This window comes from Carcharodon carcharias, chromosome 2 (assembly GCF_017639515.1).
Source record: "Carcharodon carcharias isolate sCarCar2 chromosome 2, sCarCar2.pri, whole genome shotgun sequence".
Lineage (NCBI taxonomy): Eukaryota > Metazoa > Chordata > Chondrichthyes > Lamniformes > Lamnidae > Carcharodon > Carcharodon carcharias.
Genome location: NC_054468.1, coordinates 21209292 through 21231321, shown reverse-complemented (window position 1 = coordinate 21231321; position 22030 = coordinate 21209292).

The window sequence follows — 22030 nt, the reverse complement described above, 5'->3', positions numbered from 1 at the left end:
TACTGGTGCCAGTCACTCTCTTGATTGACCCTACTTCGTATTCAATTAACACTCGAGGGTAAAAGCGCCAATTATTTTAGCCCTTTTAATCTGCCTAGAATGTTCATATTAGGAAATGACAAGTCATTGGGCCTGAAATTCGGATCCGGAGCATTGTTAGAGGAAACTGAAGAGTCCCCCAAGTGGGGCATGCTGCACCTCAAGCAGCTTCTGGTGTGGCTGTGCAGCGCCCCGTGTTGGGAGGGGCACTTGTGCAGGTGTCCACCGTGTGCACTGGAAGCCTCCCAATCACTGCTGACGTGACATCACTCAGCCCTACCAGCTGATTCGATGCCCTATCTGCGAATCACAGCTCCAGTCAATGTATTCACCTTGCCACTCACCAAAGAACATGTAACAAGAGGGGCCCAGTAACTGAGTTCTTTAAAGGGACAGGCAACAACTTGCAAATTAAGTGTTTTTGACTTATTTCTGCTCTAGCTGTTTGGGGAAGCACTGCGCTGTATTTCTGGACATTCTTTTTGAGAACTGGCACTTAAAGTGAGTACGTGGAAATTACTGACAAACTACGAGGCCTGTGGCTTGCATTGCCCCTCGGCCTGCAACATGACCAGCAAATAGAACTGGCGTGGTGAAGCTCTATGAGGAGGGAGGAGGAGGAGGGGGGCTCTAGACAGGAGGACCTACTCGCCATGGGTTTTTCAGGAGCACTTCTCCAACCAACTCCCGAGCAAGGAGCTGCGTCTGTGGTATCTGGAAGCATCAAAGCTGAAAGGTAAGTTGGCGTGAAGCGAGAGGCAAGTGGAATCTAAAGCAGGAGATCGATGGTCACACCATCTGCAGCTTTCATAACAGATCTCATGATGAAGATGAGGAGGGAGTTGAGAAGGGGCATGGCAGTTGCTTACCATCATCCTCGATATTCTTGGTGGCCCCAGATGCCATATGGAGGAAGTAATCTGTGAGCCTACTGATCATGTAGGAAGACACAAACTTCAAACAAGAGTTGACACTGTGCTACACAAGGAAACAATAGGTCAGATGACCAAAAGCTTGGTCAAAAGGGTAGGTTTTAAGGAGTGTCCTAAAGGAAGATATTGAGTTAGAGGGGCAGAGAGGCTTCGAGAGAGAATTCCAGAGCTTAGGGCCTTGGCAGCTAAAAGCATGGTGGCCAATCGTGGAGCGAGATCTCCATAACAGGCCAGAGTGGTAAGAGTGCAGATGTCTCGGAGAATTGTAGGGCTGGGGGAGATTACAGAGATCGGGAGGGGTGAAGCCAAGGAGGGATTTGAAACTAAGGAAGAGAATTTTAAAATTGAGGTGCTGCTGGATCAGGAGCCAATGTAGGTCAGAGGGTGCAGGGCTTCAGGAAAGGAGTTCAGGATCATGGTGGCTCAACTTCTTAATGGGAAACTGCATTGGATCAAAGAAGGCAGAAGAATGGAAGGGTTCACAAAGATCAAAAAACAGAGAGTGCATGATGTGATATAGGATGAAAGATTGCAGAAATTAGGCTTGAATTTTACCCTCAGAGTGCGCCCGAAGTCAGCGCCGACCGGAAGCGGATGTAAAACCCGCTCCTGGTCAAGCTTGCGCTGTGAACGCTATCTTACGCCAGGGCCCACCCAGCGTGAAACACAACCGCCAGATGTGCTTTCCATGCGCGGGGAGGCAGGATCGCGTTAGGCGCCAGGTCTAACGGGGACACAGTGGGTTGTTCAGTCCCTGAAGGCTGCCCAGCGTTGTGGGGAGGCTGATTAAAACATGAATTCAGCCCACCTGTTTTGGCCATGCAATGAGCTAAAAATCACATGGATAACATAAAATCGCAGTCAGTAGGCTTTTTAATGACCTTAATTGGCCCTTTAATTGTCGGCGGGCACTGGTCCGACTCCCACATGCACCCGCTGATCTCCCATATTGCACCCGTGTGTGATGACATCAGGATGCACACCCGACATCTATTCATGCAATTTTACATTTGCTTGGGTTGGGCATGCTCCTGACCTCAGAACACGAGATTCAGGCCTAAGGGACAAGAAGAATGGTTTATTCAGACAAAACATAAACTGCGGGGCCACTACAAGGCTCCATTTGAAGGCCAAAACCCAGGAGGGTCTCCTATTTTTGCCAAGTTTTCTGCCCTGCGTTTGCTAGTTCAGATCGGCTGATTGATATAATATCACTAAGCACTGTACTGGAATATGGGATGCCATTTTCTTTAGATAGCGGAGTGATTTCAATGATTAGAGAAAGTACCTAAAGAGATGAAAATCCAACAATCGTACTGCTAAAGTCAATAAATTCTTAGTGTTTTCAATGTTTGCTTCAAAGTTCCCCTTTTTTAAATTTTATTATGGAAATGAAATCATTTGTATGAAGATTATTAGCCATCAGCATTCAGTTCCTCAGACAAGTATAACAAATACTATGCCCAGAGGCAGCCGGGTCTGTGGCTGATAGTTTCCTTGTTACGGCATATGCCCAGGCTCTCTCTGATGAGAAATGATTGCGCGAAGCTTTGACTGCAAGGTAACTGAACAGATCCCGTGATGATGTCCTCCTGGTTTCCTGCTGGGAGGTACAGGGGTAATTGTTTGTCAAGGGAGGGAACACATCTGTAAGGGTTCAGACGCTGCGAAGCAGGCAAGTGAGAAAAATATCTGCACAGCACAGTGCTGCTGTATTGTACGTGGCTCTCCAGAGACGGTGAGCCAGCCTCTTGTCTTGATGTCAGGCACAATCCTAAAAGTCAGGCAGTCACCCAGCTTAGCTGGAAATATTTTCAACTGAGACTTTCATCAAAGAAGAAAATAGGAAAGAAAAAGGATGAACGAAAGAATTGCGATGATCTTCTCTTATTTAGAACTGACCTCTAGACTAGATACATAATGCCGCTTGTTAGTCGCAAAATAAAAGTCATAATGTTGAAATCACTGTTGGTGAGATCTTATGCAAGTTTAATCTATCGCTCCATTTTTTTAAAAAAGTCACATTAATCCATTTCAAATAAATGGGCTTCACATCTGTGAAAATAACAGGGGTGAATTTGATACCAGTACATTAATGGTTCAGACAATATCACTGACAATAATTCCTACTCTTATGTGTACATATCATTGTGCACTACAGCCATATGATCTAAGTTCCACAGCTCCCTGCCTACTTATCTCCCCAAAAAATGTATTCACATTTGTTTATGACACCTTTCACATTCTGGGGATGTCCCAAAGCACTTTATACCCAACAATGTACATTTATGAAGTTGCGCAATTGTAAAGTAGGCAAACAGGACAGTTAATTCTATCATAACATCACAGTCCCACAAACAACAATGAGGTGAATGACCAGACCATTTCTTTCAGTGGTGCTGGTTGAAGGATAAATATTGACTAGGACATGAGGGAAAATCTCCTTTTTTTCAAATAGTGCCATAGGATCTTTTACATCCTCCTGATGACATTGCCAAAATAAAATGTCATTCCACTCATCTTTTTTCTAAAAAGGGGGATTCCAGGTTCCAGATAGTTTGCATCCGTAGACAGAACATTTCTCCAATAGCTACTGGCTAAACTCAAATTCCTTTTGCATAGAATAGATGGTACATAAGGCATTAGGCTCAATTGATTCATGCCAGTGTTTATGCTCTGCATGAATCTCCACCCACCCCAATTCATCTCATCCTATCATCATAACTGCTATTCCTTTCTCCCTCAAGAGTTTATATAGCTTCCCTTAAATGCATCTGCATTTACTCACAGAGATCTTCTGGCGCATTGGTAGTGTCCCTACCTCTGGGCCAGAAGCTCTGTGTTCAAATCTCACTTCAGGACTTGATAGCAATGGAACGTGTGTGCATAATGAAGGCAAACAGGTTAATTATCAGCCTGTAAACCCTTCCAACATGGCTGGTGGTAAGAGTGGAAAAGCTTCCTGGTTAGCCATACTGCAGAAGGCAATGGCAAACTACTGCAGTATTTTGTCAAGTATAAACATGGACCAATCCAATGGAAGCCCATGGTTGCCAATGCCCTCTTAGGGCATGAAGGAGGAAGAGGATGAAATTCACCTCAACTATCCACAGGGTAGGAGGTTCACATGTTCAACAAGCTAACTTGTCGTTGTGTAAGATGTTCTCCCTAATTGCTGGGACTGCACCTTAGAAAGGCTATATTAGCCCTGCAAGGTGTTTCAGCACAGATTCAACAGCATGTTACCAGGGATTATGTGGAGAGATTACATAAATTAGGCTTCTATTTCCTGGAATTAGGATGATTAAGGAGTGATTTGATTAATGATTTTAGGGCTTTGAAAGGATTGATAGGGCAGTTAGGGAGAAAAATTTATCCACTAATGGTGGAGTCCAAGATAATGGCCAATAACATTAAAATGAAACCTGGCCATCCAGGAGGAAAGTTCGAAATCACTTCTTCATGAAAAGGATGGCAGATGTGCGGAACTCTCTCCTACAAAAAGCAATAAATGCTCACACAAATTATAATCTCAAATCTAAGAGCGACAGATTTTTGCTATCCGAGAGTATGAAGGAATGTGGAAACAAGGTCAGTACGTGGAAAAATAGGCTTCAGGGGCTGACTAGCCCACACCCGTTCCTGTGGTTTTTTTTTCTTATTGAATTTTTTTAGTGGCTATTTTATTCTTCTGCCTCCTCGCTTTTGATTTTGCTACCAGCAGAAATATTTTCTTTGTATCAGTCGTATTAAACCTCTTCAAAATTTTAAAGATGTGGTTGGGTCACTCATCAACCTTTACTTTTCTGGGGAAAAGCATGCATCCTGTCAGTCTTTATTCCTGGTAATTATAACCTTTCAATTCTGGAATCACCTCGTAAATCCTTTTTGCACCTTCACTGGTGCCTCTAACTTGTTTCTATAAAATGGAGACCAGCACTTTCTACATTGCAATAGTGACTAGACTTCAAAATAATTTTGCTTGAGAGCGCTTGAGGATGTCCTGAGACCTTGAAAGGCGCTACATAAATGCAGGTTTTTTTCTTTAAGACTTGCACACAGTACTCCAATATAGGCTAACCAAGGTTTGATCAAATTTAATGTAATCTTTCTGCTTTTCAATTCTTTCTTTAAATAAAATTATCAGTCATTTTCATTACTTATATGTTTGAGATTGCCAATGTAAGGAGGATTTGTTTGATGCTGGATATTTGCCATTTACTGAGAGCAGCTATTAATTGCTATGGAGAAATCATTGCAGCTTTTTATCACCAGATCATGGCATCACATGGCTTGCTGTTGGATGAGGTCACATGGAGGTCAAACGTATTGTGTGTTTTAAGACCCTTCCATATTTGATACACCTTTAGTTCAGCCAGGTCTCTTCACCAATATCTCACATTTACATTGCTAACACAGGTTGCTATCAGTTTGGCAATAGAATAAGGAAGTTGATATGCTGGAAACCAATCACTGCCTTTTGCTTTCTCACTAGCCAAGCAGCATAAAGGCCCAAATACAGACCATTGCATAAAATATCCTTGGGGCATTGGACCCAATTCTCAGGGAGAGGGGACCTGTTCAGGCTGGTGTGTCACACATAAACAGTGTTCTTGTGGGGTGGTTTACTAGTGCTATTGGAGGGGGTTTAAACTAACTTGGCAGGGGGTTGGGAACCAGGAGGTAACATTAGAGAGGATAAACAAGGATAACAAAGAACTGGGAGAGATAGCACAAGAGTAAGAAATAGTCAGGTGTTAGGTGGGGTCAGAGTAAGAAAGGATACCAAGAGAGTTCTGAAGAAAAGTCAAATTAGTCTCAAAACGTTAAGTCTGTTTCTGTTCCCACAGATGCTGCCAGTGTCATGTTCTTATAATGATATAGCTCCTTGAGCTTATTTGCTGTATAAGACACAAGGCACCAATCCCTCATAAGGGATTTGGTAAACAAGTTGTGGGTTTGTCTATTAAGACTAGGCGCATGAGAAGCTATACACAGGTGTAGAGCATAAGGACATCAGATCTGTGTGTGCTCAACTCAAAGCAAATGTGAAACTAAGACTGGATCACATGACACATTTCCATTCGAGTGATATCATGCTGATATCCCTTAAAGGCACATATAATAATGGCCAGACCAGCTGCATTTTTCCAGCACTTTCTGTTTTTATATGAGAGAATACAGTAAGGTCTAAATGATCATTACATTATTTTACTCTGCCTTTTCAATCACTTTTTTTGTATTTTATTTGGTAAAAGGATGGTAAATATTTATTTGGGGAAAAGAAAACTTACCTCAGCTCAAGACTTGGCCGTGACGTAATTTATTTTTAAAGAAATAAACCTTTGATGATGATGATGACAGTGCATGCAGTGTGGTAAATAAGGTTGGCGATCTGCAGGCGCAGGTGGGAAAATATTGTCATGATGGTAACAGAGACCTGGCTCAAATAAAGGCAGGATACTGACTACTAAATATTCCTGGAGACAAGGTGTTCAGAAAGTATGGGGAAGGAAAGAAAGTTGGAGGTGCACCAGCATTGATTAAGGAAAATATTGCAGTGCTGGAGAAAGAGGATGTCCTGGAGGGATAAAGCACAGAATCTATTTGGTCAGAGCTAAGAAACAATAAAGGTACCATTACATTGCTGGGTGCTTTCTACAGGTTTTCAGTGAGTGGGAAGGTATGGACGAATAAATTTGCAAAGATATTACAGAGAGATGCAAAACCTATTATAACCTAGTTATAATGGGTGATTTTATTTATCCCAATTTAGACCTGGATAGTAATAGTGTAAAGGGCAGAGAGGGGGAAGAGTTTCTAAAATGTGTTCTGGGGCATTTCTTTTATCAGTGTGTTTCTGGTCCAATGAGGAAAAAGACATTACTTGATCTGCCCTGGCAAATGAGATGCAACAAGTGGATCAACTGTCAGTAGGGGACAGTGATCATAGTATCATAAGCTTTAGTTTAGCTATGGAAAAGGACAAGGAGCAATCCAGAGTAAAAATAATTAACTGAGAAATTTCAATGGTATGGGAACAGTTCTGGCCCAGGTAAATTGGAATCAAAGATTGGCAGGCAAAACTGTAATTGAACAATGGGCTGCCTTAAAATAGAAGATAGTTCATGTACATTAGAGGCACATCCCATGACGGGCAAAGAAAGGACAAACAAAGCCATAGGCTCCTTCATGGTGAAAGATATAGTGAGTAAGCTGAAGCAGAAAAGGCGTGTTTATGATAGATGCCAGGTTGATAATACAAGTAAGAACCGGGCTGAATGTAGGAAGTTCAGCAGGGAAATGAAAAAAGAAATAGGTGCAGCAAAGAAAGAATATGAGAAAAGACTGGCAGCGAACATAAAAAGAATTTCAAAAGTCTTCTATAGGCATACAAAAGTAAAAAGTGGATAAAAGGAGGAGTAGAGTAAATTAGGGACCAATAAGGCAATTTACACAGAGAGGCAGGGGACATGGCGGAGATATTAAATAAATGCTTTGCATCTCTCTTTACCAAGGAAGAAGATGCAGCTAAAGCTGTAGTGAAAGAAGAGGTAGTTAAGACACTGGATGGGCTAAAAATTGATAAAGAGGTATTAGAAAGGCTGGCTGCATTTAAAGTTGCTAAGTCATCAGGACTGTATCAGAGATAAAAACAAAAAACTGCAGATGCTAGAAATCCAAAACAAAAACAGAATTACCTGGAAAAATTCAGCAGGTCTGGCAGCATCGGCGGAGAAGAAATGAGTTGACGTTTCGAGTCCTCATGACCCTTCAACAGAACTGATTAGTACAGTATCAGAAAATAGAGCCACCATATACTGTATCAGACTGTATCAGATGCATCCAAGGATGCTGAGTGAAGGAAGATCAGAAGTTGCAGACCTGGTTTGATCATCTTTCCTGGTAGGTATAACTTTGTAGGTATAATCTTCTTTGTAAGCCTTTTTTGCACCCTTTCCAGTGTCTCTGTACCCTTTGGATAATATATACAGATTAATTAATTTCATTTTGGTTTCTTACCAAGTTACAAGATCGTTGTTAGCTTTATAAATGGTAAATCTGTTTAATCACTAATGAAGTGATTTATAGCACTGTGTTGTATAGGGAGAGCATGGATAGCCAAACTTGAATTAATGAACAGAGCCACCATATTGGTCATCCTTATGTAAGTATATTTCAATGAACAATTCATGACATCTAATGTATCTAGAAGCAAATAGAAAACATGTTGTTTAAGTTTTGTGGTTCATAATAAATCCGCTGGCAGTCCCCTAAAGCAAACTATAGCAGCTGGTGGTGGAACCTCTGGTTTGGACTCCAATCACTCTTGTGTCCGGTATGTTTTCGATGGTGGTAGCAAATAGCAGGCCTTTCTTATCAGCTTGCAAAGGTCTCCTAATAAAAGGATATAAGTGAATGATTGCTGAAAACTAGTTGCTGTTTAAGCTGATTCCAGAATTCCCCAACCATGCGCCTTAATCACAAAATAGCTGAGTACCCTCATTGCATTTGTCTAAATATTTAGCTTCCCACATCAGTCATTCCCATTACTTCTATCATTAGGATTACCAATTTAGGGGCAGTTTTGTCCCAAATTGTAAGCAGTTTTCCCTCTGTGCGAGTATCCTCAATAAAGTGGATTTACAAACTCATTTCATGTAGGATTCATAGAGCTAGCAAAGAGAAAGTCTTCCATCTCTTTACACTGGGCTGGATTCAGGTGAAACTTCTGGGCTCAGTTTGAATGAAAGGCTAATCATCTTAATGACAAGGAAACTAAACCCTGAAATAAAAATATGTGAATCTATTGGGTTCTCTATGACAGTCTGTATACTGTCCATTATATAATAAAGCACAGGTTATACAAAGCCATACTGAAAGTACATGAAGGCCATTAATTAACTAATTAAGGCTATTGAGAAAGCTGCCCATCCAACCTTAAGGTTGGCGGGGGGGGCAGGCAAAGAGCCCAGGCGGCCTTCACATTTTTCATGGAACCTCATCCACGGGCAGGATGAGGTTTCATGAAGGGCTTATAAATTAAATAAATTTTTCCATTAAAGTTCATTGACATGCCTAGCTTATGTGACACTGTCACATGAGGGGACATGTCTTAAATAATTTTTTCTTTATTAAAATTTTCAAAACTTAAAACTTACATCCCTGAGGCACCTCTGTTCCTCAGGGAGATTTCTGCGCTCTGCCACGCGCATGCATGACAGAGTGCACTCCTGACTCAGGGAAACACCCCCACCCCCGCCCACACAGGGGGCTCACAGTGCTTCCAGGTGCACGTCATGTTGGACAGGCCTTAATTGGCCCACCCATGTAAAATGGCAGCGCGGAACCAATCGGAGGCACGATCGGCTGAGCAGCTGAGCTATTACCATTTCCAAAGCCAGGAAACTTCCCTGGAAATGGGTAGCAAGGGAGGGTTATTTAATTCATTCACGGGATGTGGGTTTCACTGGCTGGGCCAGCATTTAATGCCCATCCCTAGTTGCCCTTGAGAAGGTGGTGGTGAGCTGCCTTCTTGAACTGCTGCAGTCCATTTGATGTAGGTACATCCACAGTGCTGTTAGGAAGGGGGTTCCAAGATTTTGACCCAGCGACAGTGAAGAAATGGTGATATATCTCCAAGTCAGGATGGCGAGTGGTTTGGAGAAGAACTTACAGGAGGTAATGTTCCCATGTATCTGCAGCCCTTGTCCTTCTAGATGGTAGTGGTTGTGGGTTTGGAAGGTGCTGTCGAAGGAGCCTTGATGAATTGCTGTAGTGCATCTTATAGATGGTACAAACTTCTGCTACTGTGCGTCAGTGGTGGAGAGAGTGAATGTTTGTGGATGTGGTGCCAATCAAGCCGGTTGCTTTGTCCTGGATGGTGTCAAGCTTCTTGAGTGTTGTGGGGGCTGCATTCATCCAGGCAATTGGAGAGTTCTCCATCACACTCCTGACTTGTGCCTTGTCAATTTTTTTTTAAGTTTCTATAAGTTACTGATTAACTATGAGACCCAATATGCAGAAGTAATCAGTACAGCAGAAGCCATGAGCCTAGAAGCAAATTTGCATTCCAGCCCATCTGTACCCAATTTCTTGCAAACATTTGGTCCATTCCTCTAGTCCAGATACTGGACAGGCTTTGGGGAGTCGGGAGGTGAGTTACTCATCACAAGGTTCCTAGCATCTGACCTGCACTTGTAGCCATAGTATTTATATGGCTAGTCCAGCTTAGTTTCTGGTCGGTGGTAACACCCAGGATGTTGATAGTGGGGGTTTCAGTGATGGTAATGCCATTGAACATCAAGGGGCGATGGTTGAGTTCTCTCTTGTTGCAGATAGTCATTGCCTGACACTTGTGTGATGCGAATGTTACTTACTATTTGTCAGCCCAAGCCTGGATATTGCCATCCCAATGTAACTCTCTGGCATTTTACCAGACTCCTGCCAGTCTTCTTGCCACAATGGGGCCGGTAAAATTCTACTCAAATAGTCATTATGGCACAGAAAGAGGCCATTGGCCCATTGAGTCTATACCACCATGTAATATAATCAATTTTTGCTCTATTCTGTTAACTAATAGTTATATGTATTGATCTTTTATCATTGACAATAAAATAGCCACTATAAGTTGTATTGGTGTCCGTCTTAAATTTATTTGGCAATTTCACCGCAAACTAGGGACCCACAAAGATCCATTCAGCCATAACCCTATACTCGCTGGCCTACATTGGACCCCGGTCAAGCAAAGCCTTGATTTTAAAATTCTCGTTCTCGTTTTCAGGTCACTCCATGGCCTTGCCCCTCCTTATATCTGTAATCACCTCCAGCTCCACAATTCTCAGATATCTGCCCACTTGAGCATCCCTAATTTTAATCCCTCCATCACTGGTGGCCCTGATTTCAGATACTCAGGCTGCAAGCTCTGAAATTCCCTCCGTAAGCCTCTCCGCCTCTTGGCTGCTCTTTTCTCTTTTAAGACACTCCTTAAAATGTATCTCTTTGACCAAGCTTTTGGTCATCTGCCTTAATATTATCTCATATGGCTTGGCATCAAATTTTGTTTGATATTACTCCTGTGAATAACCCATGTTTTTTAATGGTAAAAGTGCCATATAAATGTTGCTTCTAATCATTCACATTCTTACCTGCAATCATATAGATAGCTACAAAGAAAGGGCCAATGGTAATACAATAGATCCTTGGAAGTATGAGCAATGGGATACAAACATGGCTGATAACATCTCTGCACAAGCAGTGTACACAAGCTGTGAAGAACTTCAAGAAGGCACTGGAGCAAAGAGGGACCTTAGTATGGCATCGCAAATGTTGGCTTCATGAGTATACAAGAGAAGTTTGGCAAAATGATAGCCATATACTATATGTATTACCTAAAACAGAATGAGAGGTAACAAGAACCCATGAAATACCAGGAGGACAAAGCTGTACTGCAGACTGGTGGTATAAATTCAATGGGCCAATGGCCTCTTTCTGTGCCATAATGACTATTTGGGTAGAATTTTACTGGCCCCATGGTGGTAGGAAGAAAGATGCATGGGGAAAGCTTTGCTAACTGAAAAAGTGATGAAACTTGGTCCTACATCAGAGTTCCTTTATTTGAGTTGCTGGGGACTTTGAGAATCATTGCTAAATTATGGAAGCTCCTCAGTGCTATACTGTATCATTAATTTAAGTGCCAGTTGACTACTTGCATGTTTCCTCCTCACAAACCATTGTTGGAGGACGTTTCCCCATGAGGTTGTTTGATTTCTGTGAACAGAGAATGTTGTGTTGTTGAATCCCTCCCTGGTCACTATGTCCAACGATTCAGCAAGCAAGCTGAAGTTAACTTGGACTGATTCTTCGAATTGGAACTCAAAAACATCCAGAGCAGCAGTGGGAATATTCTAGAAATACTCCTGATACGATGGCCAGGATTTCCCCTCAGCGATTTTGGGGGCGGGGCCGGTCGCCGAGGGGAAAATGACGCGCGATGATGTCAGATGGAATCCCTGACGTCATCCCAGGCCATTTAAATCTTAAGGAATGCAGGTGGACAGCGAAATCAGCTGTCCGCCCGCCGACCTGTCAATGGCCAATTAAGGTCATTGGCAGGGTCATTGAGATAGTTAAACGCCCTGCCTGGCCAACCATAAGGCTGGCGGGCAGGCCAGGAGCCCCAGCGGCCTCTAGATTATTAATGAAACTTCATCCACTGGCGGGATGAAGTTTCATTACCATTTTGTAAAAATTTAATAAATTTTAAGAGTTTGTTATCAACATGTCCCATCTCGTGTGACATTGTCACATGAGTGGGACATGTTAATACTTTTAAAATGTCTTTATTTTTTGACTTTATTTACCTTTCACTAAACTCCCTGAGACAGGACTGTGCCTCAGGGAGCAGTGTGCTCTTTCACACCCATGCGCGAAAGAGCACACTTTGACAGATGGGGAATCCCTCCCTTCCCCCCAGCACAGGAAGTGCATAGCGCTTCCTGTCGGGCAGCACGCTGGGCGGGCCTTAATTGGCCCGCCCACTCAAAATGACAGCGGGCCCTGTTTCGGCGGCTAAATTCTACAATCCATGATACTGCAGTTGCTCTATTCCCTGTCTATGGCAAATTGCAGCACAAATGGCTACTCAGTCAGCCTAATCATACAGCCTGTGCATTCCAACGCATTCCAAACCTTAACCATTCGCTGTGTGAAAAGGTTTATTCTCATATTGTTTTTGCTTCTTTTACCGATTACTTCAAAACTGTGCCTTCCCGACCCTTTCACAAGCGGGAACAGTTTCTCCCTATCTGCTCTGTACAAACAGCCTTTCCAATAACGCCCCCACTTCTTAATTTTCAATCCTTTTAATGTCCGAATTACCTCCATTTTCACTATGGCCTGGGTAGCATCTTCTTCCTTGGTAAAGACAGATGCAAAGTATTTATTTAATACCTCAGCAATGCTCTCTGCCTTCATATGTAAATCCCCTTTATGGCTCCTAATCAGCTATATTACTCGTTTTACCAGTTTTTTATTATTTATATGCTTTTAGAAGATTTGGGATTCCCTCTTATGTTGGCTGGCAGAGTCTATTTTCATACTCCCCCTTTGCTTCTCTTATTTGATTTTTCACTTCCCTCTGAACCTTCAATATTCAGCCTGGTTCTCAATAGCATTTTCTACCTGACCCCTGTTGTAAGCACACTTTTTCTGCTTTATCTTAATTTCTATCTCTTTTGTCACCCAAAGAGCTCTGAATTTGTTTGTCCTACCTTTCCCCTTCCAGGCAATGTACCTTGACTGTGCCCAAAATGCCTCTTTGAAGATAGCCCATTGTTTAGCTACTATGTTTCCTGACAACCTTTGACTTCACTTTATTCAGCCCAGATCTATTCTTACACCATTGAAGTTGGCTTTTCCACAGTTAATTATTCTTACTCTGGATTGTTGTTTGTCCTTCTCCATAATCAGCCTAACCCTTAAGATACAGGGACCACTGTCCCCTAAATATTCTCCAACTGACACTTGATCCACTTGACCCACTTCATTCCCAAGAACCAGACTAGCAATGCCTCCTTTCTAGTTGGACTGGAAAAATACTGCTGTGGAACATTTTCCTCAATGCACTCGAGGAAGTTTTGCTCCTCTCTGCCCTTTACACCACTAATATCCCAGTCTATATTTGGATGATTAAAGTCCCCTATTGTAACTACTATAAGATTTTGGCATCTCTCTGTAATTTCCTTGCAAATATATTCATACGAACATACAAATTAGGAGCAGGAATAGGCCACTCAGCTACTGGAGCCTGCTCCATATTCAATAAGATCATGGCTGATCTGATTGTAACCTCCCACCTACCCCCATTAAGCTTCCGCTCCCTTGTTTATTAAGAATCTATCCACCTCTGCCTTAAAAATATTAAAAAGACCCGAAAATCTGTTCCTCTGGTGACCTTTCAACTACACCGAGCAATGTAATTGCAGCTTTTTTGTTCCTTGGCTCTAGTCAAATAGATTCTGTCCTTGACCCCTCTGGGAAATCCTCTTTCTCCAGCACTACAATACTCTCCTTACTCCTTACAGTACTGCCACTCCTCCCCTTTTCTTCCTTTCCTATCATTCCTGAACACTTTGTATCCAGAAATATTTAACACCCAGTCCTGCCCTTCTTTGAGCCAGGTCTCTGTTATAGCCACAACATGCCAATCGGCGCCTATGTCTTATTTACCACGCTCCATGTGCTCACATGCATGCACAGTAACCCTGATTTAGACTTTATTATCCCTTACTTTGACCCCACTTATTAACTCACTATTCCTTACTTTAGTGTTATCTATCTCTCCCAGTAGTCTGTGAACCTTGGTATTCCTCTCTGATATTATCTCCTGATTCCCACACCCCTGCCAAGTTAGTTTAAACCCTCACCAATAGCGTGAGCAAAACAGTCCACATGGAACTCAGTACCAGCTTTATTTAGGTGTAACCAATCCAGCCTGTACAGGTCTCATCTCCCACAGGTCCTGATGTCCCAAGAACCTAAAGCCGTGCCCTCTTGCACCATCTTTCCAGCCATGCATTCATTTGCTTTATCCTCCTATTTCTCTGTTCACTTGTGCATGATACTGGGAATAATCTGGAGATTACTATTTTTGAGGTGTTGCTTGCTAATTTCCTACCTAGTTCCCGAAATTCTGACTGCAGGACAACATCCCTCTTTCTGCCCATGCTATTTGTTTCAATGTGGACTACGACTGCTGGCTGATCACCCTATCCCGTCAGGGTGCTCTGCAGCCACTCAGTAATGTCCTTAACCCTGGGACCAGTGACACACCTGGGACACACTGTCCTGGATTCACGTCTGCGGTCACAGAAATGTCTATCTAGCCCCCTAACTATCAAATCGCCTCTCACTATTGCTCTTCCACTCTTCCCTGTACCCCTTTATACAACTGGGCAATGCGTGATGTCATGGACTTGGCTCTGGATGCACTCCCCAGGTGAACCATCACTCTCATCAGTATTCAGAACTGAATGGGATGCACTTAGGGGACTATTGAGTCCTGTTATGTCTCCCTATCCTAGACTCCTCCATCAGCAGCAAAGGTTTAGCTGTATCTGCTCTTTCATTATTTTGAAAATCCTAAAACCTGACTAAGTCACCCTGAACCTCTCTATTAAAGGCAGTACAAGCATAATTTATTTAATCTCTTCTCATAACTTAGCCCTTGGTAACATCTCAGTGAATCGGCACTACGTTCCTTCCAAGGCCAATATATCCTTTCTAAGGTGCGATCCCCTATACAGTACAACTATACAGTACTCTGGATGTGCTCTATCCTGGGCTTTGTATAGTAATAGCAAAATTTCCCCCCTTCTATCCAAATTCAAATACTGCAGATGCTGAAAATCTGAAATAAAGAAAGAAGATGCTGGAATCACTCAGCAGGTTTGCCAGCAGCTGTGGAGAGAGAAAAGTTTCCACATTTGTTGTCAGACTTGCTAAGTGTTTCTAGCATTTTCTGTTTCTCTCTCCTCTTTATATTGAAGCCCTCCAAATATAAAGGATAACAATCCATTGGTCATCGTGATGATTATTTTTGTACCTTGATCACCACCTTCTTGTGATCTGTGTAGATAGATCTCAAAATCTCTTTGGATCCCCAGTGTTCCTAGCTTTACACCATTTAAGAAATACCCAGATCTATCCATTTTTGGTCCAATATGAATGACCTCACAATTACTTGCATTGAAATTCATCGGCCACAGTATTCGCTCAATCTGTTAAGGAGAAAACACTTGAATATGCACTTGAGGTATTATAACATATAGGACCAAGATCTGGAAGGTGGAATTAGATTGGATAGCTCTTTGTCCAGCATGGACACAGTGAGCTGAATGGCCTCTTTGTGTGCTGCAATCTTTCTAGATTTCTATGCCTCTTTATAATTTTATGCCACCAATCTATGTGTAATCCAAACATGCATATCTGGCTCTCTATTGTCTTATCTAAGTTGTTTATGAATATAGTGAATATAGTATCGCTGTTGGACATCACTAGTCACTTCCTTCCAATTCAGGTATATACCTATTATCCTTATCTCCGTCTTCTACCATTTGACCAGTCTCCTAGCTAGATTAATAATTTGCCTTCACTTCTGTGAGCTTTAATTTTAATTCACAAGCTCTTCCCAAGAACCTTATCAAATGTTTTCTCGTAGTCTATGTAAGCTACATCCAGAAACATTCCTCCGAATACTACTTTAGTTACTTCCTCAAAAAAAATCAATTAGATTTGTAAGACATCAGCTACATTTTACAAATTCATGCTATCTTTCTCTGATCGGCTCAAAATTCATCAAACACTCAGTCACAATTTCCTTATTGGTACCAGTAACTTCACCACGTCTATAGTTTCTGAGTGTCTCTCACCTTTCTTAAATAATGAAGTTACATTTGCAAATTTCCAACCTAAAAGTGACAATTCCTTAATCGAGAGAGCTTTATGAATAAAATATCTGCTAAACCTACTTCCTCTGGAACCCTTTAGTACCATTATTTTTTCTAACACTGTTTTTCTTGCTTGGGTTAATTTTAGCAAGTTCCAGAACCTGATTAGTTTCCCTGAAATGTCAGGTAAATTATTCTCTTCTACTGTAAATACTGACACAGTGATTATTCAACAAGCCTGTCATTCCCTTTATTTCTATTTTCAATATGTTTTTAAAGGGCAAGGTAGAGTGGTAATGAGAAGAATGTCACGAGGAAAGTGACAGGAGTGAAATTAGCATTAGACACATCTTGATTGTAAGTGAGTGACCTGCAGGAAGGAATTGGCACGTCACCTTGAGTAAACAACACTGTTCTTGTTCCTAAAAGTTAAACAGGTACATAATACGAGGAAAACAAAGTGGAAAAGGTAATGGACCCTTTCAAAAAACTTTTAACTAAATATATGGTGAGAATTGTGAAATTAACAGGGAGGGAGATTGCCTTAACATTAACCTTAACTACCATTTTTCTATTAATATGATTATAAGAACTTTTACTGTTAATCTTGATATTCATTATGAAGTGTTTCTATCTTACTTAATTCAAGTGTATTTGATGATGGTTGGTGATTGGCAACGTTCCTCTGCAAAGAGAGCAGATGGAACATCAAGAGCGCATAAGAACCCTTAGGTACTGTATTGTCATTAGAAGAACAATTAAGTACTTGTGCACAATGTGAATAGACATGTTGATGTAACATATGGGGCAAATCATTGAATGTATGATTAATAAATCTGCACCACAGTCCAACCTCCTCAGGCTAAATAACTTCAAGAGCCACCCTCCCAATTAATTTCACAATTCACACCATACATTTAGTTAAACTGTTTCTCCCTGAGTATTAGCTGTGGCTTAGCTGATTGCACAAGGTTCCAGATTCAAGTCCTGCTCCAGGACCTGAACACATAAAATCTAAACTGACACCCCAGTGCATTATTGAAGAAGGTTGTACCGTCAGAAGTGCCGTCTTTCTGATGTGATGTTAACCTTCTGCCCTCTCCGGTGGATATAAAAGATCTGATGGCACTATTTCGAAGAAAAGCAGAGGGGCTATCCCTGGTGACCTGGCCAATATTTATCCCTCAATAAACATCACAAAAACAAATTATCTGCTCAGTGTCATTCGCCCCTTATGGGAGCTTGCTGTGCACAAGTTTGCTATCGCATTTCCTGCATTTCAACAGTGACTACACTTCTAAAGCATTTCATTGGCTGTACAGCGCTTTGAGACATCCGATAATTGTGAAACATGCTATATAAGTACAAATCTTTCTTTTTTTTTTCTTTTTTCCATCACTTGTTCCGTTCATTTTTATCTTATTATGTACCAGTTTAACATTTAAACACAAGAGTAGTGTTGTTTACTCAAAGTGGTATGGCCAATTTGCAAATTACTTCCTGCAGCCACTTTGCAATCATGACACGTCTAATGCTATCATTTTCTCATGATGCCACCTCTGCCTGGGTGCAGCATGTTTTTTGCATATACCTGCAACAACTACCACTGTCCCTTATTTCCATATCTCCCCATGCTGCTACTTTCAACTCATTTTCTTGGCATACCCTGCTACATTTTCTCAAGTAATCTGATTTCCACTGAATCTTCTGAAGCTCTTCACCCCATGTTACATGTTGTATATTTTATATATTTGATTTGCCTCAGAGCAATGCAAAGATGACACCCATTTCCAATGTGCAAGAACTTCACTTACAGAGTCTTGCACAATGCTGAATATGTCCACCCTGATGCTTCAACTCTCAGCTTCTAGCAACTTCCAGCTCCTTCTGTGGTGTTTCTTTACCTTTCTTTGAGTCAGCACCCAGGCTTAACCAATCAAGCACAGTGAGCATGGATCAGTTACCAATAGGGTTGCCATCTCTGGCTGGATATATTCCAGGAGATGTTGGTGGAAATGACATCACAGTAAGCAGGTTCTAAGGGAGCACGAGAGATGAAAACAAATCCCTGGAGCAAGATTGCTATTGTGCATGTCCATGTTTGTACAAATTGGGAAATATATTCCTTTTATACAGAGCAGACTTGAAAATTGTCCAATCACTGCAGCTTTGAGTAAACTAGCAATAATGTAGGCTTTCAATGAACTGCGCTGAGGTTCATCTGGTCCTAAATTGGAAATGTGAAAAACAAGTATCTGTCTGGATTAAAATCCCATGAAGATCAATATTTCCTCCCAGCCAAACTAAAATCCCATTAGGATTAGCTTCCACTCAAAAATAAAGAGGAAGAGACTTGTTCTACTGGTGCTGCAGATTTACGTCAATTCCCCAGGGACAGACATTCATTGAAGGTTTCCCACAGTGGATGTCTGTCCCTGGTGAATTGATATAAACCTGCAGTGCCAGGAGAATGGTTTTCTCCCCCAAAATCCAAACCAGAATCTCTTTCCCCCGTAAAAAAAACCTTCCAGTAGGATCAACTTCTAACCCATCTCCACCCTCGGGTCATTTGCATTAACTCAGAGCCTCAACCCAAAAGGCCGATTTGCTGTAAGCCGTGGGCAGTGAGCAGGAGGAGGGAGAAATGTTCTAGAATCATTGCCTATTCTCCGGCACTATCCGTGGCTCAGCACCCAGCTCCACCCTGTGGGGATTGCGGACGGCAGAGACTGAGCAGCCCTCACCCTCACCCCGGCAAACGCACACACAGTTAGAAACAGACAGAAACTAGTGACAACTACTGTAAACTTTCTTTGTCAGTGAATCCAGTTTCACTTGTTGGGTATTTTCTCACATCTTTAAAACCAGGACACCTGATGGGGAAATCAATCAGGCACTTACCAATACTATTCGGCTAGCTCGCCCTTGCAGTAGCGCTCAGTTTTACCTTCTTCCCTCCTTGAGTCAAGGCTCAGCACCAGTGGGAAAACAGGCAGCGCAGCGACATTCGTGAGCTCAGTACACGTGCATGTCAGTTTACGTTTCATGTCATGATGCTGAGAACACAATCAGATTACCCTTGTCAATGAATGATGACTAACCAGAGACCCCTACGAATTATGAGCATTATTTGCTTGAAATATCATTTTCGAATCTCAAGGATTCATTTTTATAGCCACTGGCAGGTTGATAGCGAGACCTGTTCACTCCTGGCCATTCCGGGAGGGTTGCCAACCCTAACTGCCAGACTCACATAATCAAACACAGAACAATCTAAGCATTGATCACTATGTTGGATTATGTACTTCTGGCCAGCTTGCTATCAGGCCATGATTATAGGCTATCCTGCCTGACTGAAAATGCCTCCCCATTTCCCTCTGACACATTCTGCAAGAATGCCCATAACTTGTCCAATGGAGTGTTTGCCACTGAGCCACTGAAGGCTGTAACCTGAGTCAGAAGGTTATGGGTTTGAAACACAGTCCAGAGACTTGAGCACATACTCTAGGCTGGCACTCTCAGTGCAGTACTGAGGGGTTCCTGCACTGTAGGAGATGTCATCTTCCAGGTGAGACATTAAAATCAGGCCTTGTCTGCCCTCTCAGGTGGACTAAAAGAAGCCACGGCATGACTTAAAAGTAGAGGAGGGGAGTTTTCCTTGTACCTTGTGTGGTATAAAAGATTAACATATGCTAATCTGTGGGGCACATGGTGCTGTGGCACCGATGACAGGCAGTGGTGTGCGAGGTACTGTAAGGAGCAGATAGGCAGCCCTGACAGGACATGTGCCCACCCTATGACTCATTATATACATACTGTAAATAGTGTAAATAAATTGGGTTTTAAGTAGATACCCTGATTGGCCTAAGGCTCTTCCTTGCCAGAATCCTAGCTCAGCATCTTCTACAACGCCTTGGCTAATATTTATCCGTCTACCATTCTCACTCTCAGCAGATTAACTGGTCATTAAGTTTTGGGGGACCTTGTCGTGCAGAACTTGCCTACCATATTTCCTACAATACAACAGTGATTACACTTCAAAAAGTTCTTTATTGGCTGTTTTGGGACATCCTAAGGTCATGAAAGAGACTATATGAATGCAAGTCTTTTTTTTTGCTTTCCATGATTTATAGCAGTTAAGGGACTCATTAGATTCTTGAGAATTGCTAAAGAATCATTGTAGTTTGCCCAGTCACTCCCAGCAACAAAATTACGTTGCCTGAAATCCTTCATAATAGAATCACGAACCCCACCATTTTGACTGTGGATTGTTAATATATATGGAAAAAGAGGAATTTTAACCCCTTTGTCTCAAGAAGTGAAGAAAATATGACCCATGATTATAGGGTTACAGCTAGCCTTAATTCAGACAACTTAACTACAATAAAACACTTTCCCGTAGGCTTGAAAAGTCATGCATAAGATAATTAATCCTAGTCAGGTGGGATTTGCAGAAATACTTCTCCCCTACAGTGTTACATGACTTTATAAATTTAGAATAATAGACATCTGGGAGTCAGTTACAAGGATCCAATTCAATCAAGGGCTCTGATTCTGCCATAAACTGAAAAGAATAAAACTCAAGTGATTTGTGAGCAACATCTGATCCCTGGGATTTGATTTCAGCCTTCAGCTCATTGCTGCATTTAGTTTATTAACTGAATAGCTAATATTTTTTTCCACAATTATGCACTTGGCAAGTTTCCTACCTCAACTTCCACCTGATGGTATGCTAAAATATGAGTGTCCTTGTGTCTGTAAGATCATTAATGCCTCAGTTTAAAATCCGCCAGGTCAGTTTAGCCCCCTCCAGGAAAAAGAGGAGCTACATATAAGCAAGAAATCAGAGCATTAAATACTGGAAATCTAATAGAAAGTCTCTCAGGAACTGAGAAAAGGAAACAGGCTAACATTTTGGATATGAACCACCATCAGAGCTATCGGCTCTGACACAGGGCCTGGACCTGAAACTTTAACCTATTTTTTTTCTCTTAATGTACTTCTGGCATTTACTGTTTTTATTAAAGGTTCCCAGCCTTTGCTGTGTTTTTTTTTTCTCGATTAAAAGGAACCAAGCTTACAAATCTGCGAATAGGGAGAAAAATGACTGTCTTCATACAAGAAGCTTAGGCTATTCTGTAAGATCATAAGTCCAACATATTTCCACTATGATTCTCTTGTCAGGCTGATCCAGGACTTAAGAACATAAGAAGTAGGTGCAGGAGTAGGTCATGCAGCCCCTCGAGCCTGCTCCGCCCACCATTCAATAAAGTTACGGTTGATTTTCTACCTCAACTGCACTTTTCCACTCTGTCCCCATATCCTTCGATCCCCTCAGTGTCCCAAAAAAAGGACAGAAGAGGAACAGTCCCAAAAGGGGCTGAAAGAGGTTAAGAATTCCTTCAGGCCCCACAAGGAGTGACTGCGTTGAAGGCAGGAGCTCATGCGATTTCAGACCTGGGAGCATGTCCAACCAGAGTCGACATCCCTGAGGAACGCACACAGCCAAGTTTCTCAGCATGTCCTAATGCAGGTGTGAAGCACGAAGGGGCTGCCAATTTTCACTTGACTTGCATGCCCACCTCATCATACAGCTGGAAATATTTAGCA